A 6,000-nucleotide genomic window follows, 5' to 3' on the forward strand; every position below is an offset into this window, starting at 1 on the left:
AGCCCAAAAAAGAGACTGACTGGACATGAAACTCGCATTTCTCAGCCTTGACAAATAATCTGTTCTCAAGCAATCTTTGGAGAACTAATCTGACGTGCTTGCTATGTTCCTCCAGTGTGCTAGAAAAAACTAAAATGTCGTCCAGATAAACAAAAACAAAACGGTTGAGCATGTCACGGAGTACATCATTAACTAAGGATTGAAAAACTGCCGGTGCATTAGTTAACCCAAAAGGCATGACCAAGTACTCAAAATGGCCAAGAGGTGTGTTGAACGCCGTTTTCCACTCATCCCCCTCACGAATACGGACAAGATGGTATGCATTCCGAAGATCTAGTTTGGAGAAGACAGTGGCTTGATGAAGGGAGTGAAAAGCTGAATCCAATAGTGGCAGGGGATATTTATTCTTGACAGTGATAGCGTTCAGACCACGATAGTCAATGCAGGGGCGCAAGGTCTTGTCTTTCTTAAACACAAAAAAAACCCCAGCACCTACAGGGGAGGAAGAGGGGCGAATGATACCTGCTGCCAATGACTCCTGTATATACCTCTCCATGGTCTCTCTCTCGGGACGGGAGAGGTTGTAAAGGCGGCTGGAGGGGAGAGGAGACCCAGGCAGTAAGTCTATGTGGCAGTCATAGGGACGGTGTGGTGGGAGAGAGAGAGCTTGATGTTTGCTAAATACCTCAGCCAAGTTATGATAAGAAGGAGGAACCCCAGAAAGATCAGGAGAGACGGAAGGAACTATGGCAGGAGGACTCAAGGCTGGAACAGCAGATCTAAGACAATTATTGTGGCATGCTACACTCCAGCTAATGATTGTGCTCTGTGTCCAGTCAATGTTGGGGTTGTGCAGTCTAAGCCAGGGGAGACCTAAAACCACAGGAGTATGAGGAGCAGGCATAACAAAAAAACTGAGAAGCTCATGGTGGTTACCAGAGATAAGTAAAGATAAAGGTACAGTCTGGTGAGAAATTACAGACAACAACCTACCGTCTAGAGCATTTACCTTACGAGGTGCTGTAAGTGACACAACAGGAATATTATGTAGTTTAACAAAATCTGCGGAAATAAAATTCTCATCTGCCCCAGAATCCACAAACGGATTCATAGCCACCTCCTTAGAGTCACAAAACAAAACGGCAGACAACTGAGTACGTGTGGAAGGCAAACAACTTGAATCTTGGCTCACCTGGGTCCCTCCCTCCTCAGGTGAGCCTAGGCTTTTGGCAGATTGGGGCAGTTCTCTCGAACGTGGCCGGGTTGGCCGCAATAAAAACAAAGCCTCGCCTGAAGTCTCCGTTGACGCTCCGTCGGAGTCAATCTGGCCCGTCCAAGCTGCATGGGTTCAGGAGGGGGCAGGACAACAGGAGTGTGAGCACCTGCTGGAGTGGACACCTCCACCTGTTGGCCAGAGGCAGAGCCAAACAACGGGGTACAGGCGGAAGCGATGCAGCTCCGGTCACGCTCCCGGCGTCTCTCTCGCACGCGGTTGTCCAACCGCCTCGCAAGGTCTATTAAATCGGCCAAGGATTCTGACTCATCCCGAGCCGCCAGCTCATCCCTCAAATTGTCATTCAGGGAGCGAAGAAATATTCCCATCAACGCAGCCTTATCCCAGCCGCTCTCCGTCGCCAGTGTGGAGAACTCAATCGCGTGGTCGGCTACTGACCTGGAGCCTTGGCGCAGTGAGAGCAGTCGGTTGCCCGCCTCTTTACCACGAACAGGATGGTCGAAGACCCCTCTCATCTCCGCCACGAACCGCCGGTAGGAGGAGCAGAGCTGGGGGTTGCCCTCCCACGTAGCCAGCGCCCACTGTGCAGCCCGTCCGGAGAGGAGGCTGGTGATATACGCCACCTTGGCGCGGTCCTCCCGGTACATCCGAGGCTGCAACTCAAACACCAGAGCGCACTGGAGGAGGAAACGTCCACAGGCTCCCACGTCCCCGCCATAACGCTCCGGCGTCGGGAGATGGGGCTCAGGAAGAGGGGGCGTTGATGGCAGAACCGCGACAGGTGGCGGATAAGCAGGTCGTGAACCAAACAGGCATAACAAATACATTAACACACGAGCAAAGAAAGGCGGAGAAGACCAGGTATTTAAACTAACGGGGCAATCAAGGGAAGATGGAACACAGGTGAGTTACGAACCAGGTGTGACAATATGGCGCTGCCCGCCACTGTGTAAGGCAATTTAGTACAAATTGTAGTTTTTATATTGCGCTTCTGGGTTAGGATCACGGTTGCGAAATTAGGGTTTAAAAAACATATATCTGCGCATTCTTCAACTGTAAAAGTATAACTCTAACATGTACGTTTATGTCGTGAGAAAAGTTATTTTTTTGAAAACATAAAAATATGCTAATTGAGAAATGATGCCTGTCACTCTTTTTCTCAGACGGAAAGGGGCGTGGTCAATTGCTGAAATGAATGGAAGCCATTTTTCACTGCAGGGAATTGCGCATGCGCACTGGTCTCTCGTGCCATTGGATATTCGTAGGATAATGCACCAAAATCTGTACATAACTTTTCGTACGTTTCCATACAAACCTTTTCATGAAAATACACTGTGATATAACATAGCCTGACTTTTTCGTACTACAAAGCTAATAAGAGATTACTCAGCCAGGATTACTTCCACACAATTTAAATAAAACTGGAAAATATGCTCCACCAAACAGTACAGAAAGGCACAAATTGAGAGTGAGAGTGAGGACAGTGCAAGATCATGGAAGGTCTCTTTTCAGTCTTGGTAGATAGCAATATAAAGTTGAATTCATGGTTGCTGTGTCAGGTTATCTGGTTACATGAGGATTCACTGGGTCCTGTCAACTGATCAGAACCCAGAAATTAGAGAAGAAAGAAAATTTGAATCACCTATTTGTAATCTGGTGAAATCCATTTGTATGATGTATACAAAATTTCAGGAGCATTTGTGAAAACAGTTTATATGGAACTGAGGGTTTTCTCTTTGTTTACAGTTTTGCATTAGCTCCGTGTTTGTTGCCTTTGTTCAGTAGTGTTGGTTGAATCTGCTTATTTCTCTGAGACAGGTTGGCCTGAAGTGACCTCAGCCTTACTCTGTATCCTCCCACCCCTCTCTCCTGTCAGCAATTCATTATCTGATCTAACCAAGTACACAAGCCCAGATTCATTTTTCACCTTTATCCCTCTCAGCTAAGCCTCTGTCACCACGTCCTTCATCCCCACGCTCGCCTGCCTGTAATTGTTGATTGCCTTCCCAGCTTAATGCTTGCAGCTAGCCAAAGTAGATTCCAACACAAACACAGATACATACAGATTGAATCTTTATCTTTTTATAGCTCTTTCTTGTTAGGCAGTGAAAACAGATGACCAGTAGGCAGCCAATAGAACTTTGTATTATATAACAAAAGAGCTCAACAAAGTATGTCCTCATTTTCTTGCTGCACTTGTATTATTGATACCTAATCAAATGATTGTGTAGATTTATACTCTTGGTCTTTTGCTTTGGATCCTTTTGTTTAAATTTCACAATCCGGAATGTACATGACTGATTCTCATCTGCCAGACAAGAAAATAGACACATCATCATGATGCATGTGTAAAAAACTCAATGGCCACTGAAATTAAACAAGACTATGCAGCTCAAAACAGTTAGCTTATGCAAGGAGTGCACATGAAGGGCTGCATTTTAATGCACTGCCTTAATGAGGTTCAAGCCTCTGGACTCAAAGGCATGAAAGTCTCATGAGGCTCAGAGAAAAAAAACTTTCTGGGCTGTTTCAGCTTTTGTCTGTTTGTGTCTGGGGAATGAGATGAGGGCGTCTTAGGCTGAGAATACAGTTGCTGTTTTACATCGTGTTCACGAAAACAATCGTCTCAGTTCTCAACATCAATGCTCACATACTTGTCTGTGTAAGACACTTTTTTACCAAAGGATTCCACAAGGGGGCACACCTGATCACTCAGACCCAAACTGCTGCCAGATTTACTGGATGTAAGCAGAAGCTCTGATAAACAGTAAATATGGGGTGAATAGAAGAGATTATCTTTTTGTTGACCTTAAGATCACAGCAGAAAAAGCAACAGCGGCGGTATCGTACATACATGGTATGTGAGACCTCTAAATCAAGCATGGTGTGAGAAACTGATCATATAAAACATAGAAACATTAAAAGTTAAGCATACACACTCCCTACCAGTCACCTACATATTGCAGCTTACGAACGTGTAACATTAATTTCTGAGGACATGCGAGGCAGACATGATAAACACACGTATGTGTAGTTAACAGAAACTGTATTTGAACACTTAGTGGAAAACAACTCACAATGACTGATAGAATGATATGTCAATGTTAACTCATCTACCAATCAAATGCATGATGTGCCTGTCTTGGCACTTCAGTAAATAGACCTTTTGACACATCAGTTGTGCCTTAACTGCTCAAAAGAAAAACAATTGTCCTCATCAACCAACCAATTATCTTCTTTGATAGCTTATATACCAAACAGAGGTGGATCAGCACTGCATCAGTGTGTACGTACAACAAGCTGGCCTCGTATAAGTAGCTGACTAATGAAAGCGTTGTCGGTTAGAGAGACATTGTGCAGTAAGGGCTCACACTTATACACATGGCCTGTTTTGTCTTTGTGAGTGCCTGTCTTGCTGACTAGATAAGTATCAACAACAAAACAGCTTCAAGTTTATCCAAAGGTTATTTTACAATTACCAATTAACTTTTTAAAAATGTTAAATTTGAAAAAACTTTGCTTCACAATATTTGTAGCATTGATTCAGACAAATGTTATATATATATATATATATATATATACGATACATGCCAAGAAGGGATGGCAATTGTTAAGAATTTAGCAATTCTGGTTCTATTATCGATATTGCTTATCAGTTCGGTTCTTTATCGGGTCTCTTATCGATTCTCATCTAGTTATATATAGTACAAATGGCTTTGGTTGCATAAACACTTTAATTTCAACTATGGACCACCATTTGACCTATTTTCACCTATGTCATTTACTTTTCCGTGCCACGATGAAAGGGGTAGCAACAGATATGCGGGAGCCTGCCTCTGAGCCTGCCTCTGAGCCTGCCTCTGAGCCTGCCTCTGAGCCTGCCTCTGAGCCTGCCTCTGAGCCTGCCTCTGAGCCTGCCTCTGAGCCTGCCTCTGAGCCTGCCTCTGAGCCTGCCTCTGAGCCTGCCTCTGAGCCTGCCTCTGAGCCTGCGTCTGAGTCTTCCTCTGAGCCTGCATCTGAGCCTGCGTCTGAGCCTGCCCCTGAGCCTTCCTCTGAGCCTGCTTCTGAGCCTGCCTCTGAGCCTGCGTCTGAGCCTGCCTCTGAGCCTGCGTCCGAGCCTGTATCTGAGCCTGCCTCACTCTTGCAGTCTTTGTCAACTAAATGTTAATATCAGATGGAAATTATTCATACAGTACGTGGCGATTTTTACAATCAACAGGACCTGAAAGTTTTACGATAGTTTGGAGCCTTGACGCCATGTTGGAAACATTCTGAGCCAACAGAATGTGCACATGTGCACATGACATCGTTGCGTAAATGCATCAGATGTCAGCAGAACCTATAAACAGGATTGTTAGGCAGGCGGATCAACAATTTCACAGAATCAAACTACTGGGAGCCAGCTCTCATCAAGAACCGCTTCTCAATTGCCATCCCTAATGGCAAGTATACCAAAAGCCATGTTGTCAGGGGTAGTTTGCTCCAGTAGGATCTCCTGAGGCAGTTTGGTCCTGGGAGAGGGAACAGACAAATTTTAAAGATTTAAAAAATCCCTTATGGAAAAAATTCATGTATTCCTGATACCTCACTTGCATTAGGGGTATTGGGGCCGCAACCTGGAACCAAGCTTGGTGGAGAGACGTGTTAGCGAACAACTGGTGGGCCCTTTGCTAATAAGCTCCAACAAGGCACAGCCAGAATGAGCAACCTCCAACCACCCACCATCCTGTAGACCCATCACCAACAAGAGCTGCCATTAATTCAAT

The sequence above is a fragment of the Leuresthes tenuis genome, unplaced genomic scaffold (genome assembly GCF_036924035.1).
Source record: "Leuresthes tenuis unplaced genomic scaffold, fLeuTen1.0.hap1 SCAF_7, whole genome shotgun sequence".
NCBI classification, from domain to species: Eukaryota; Metazoa; Chordata; class Actinopteri; order Atheriniformes; family Atherinopsidae; genus Leuresthes; species Leuresthes tenuis.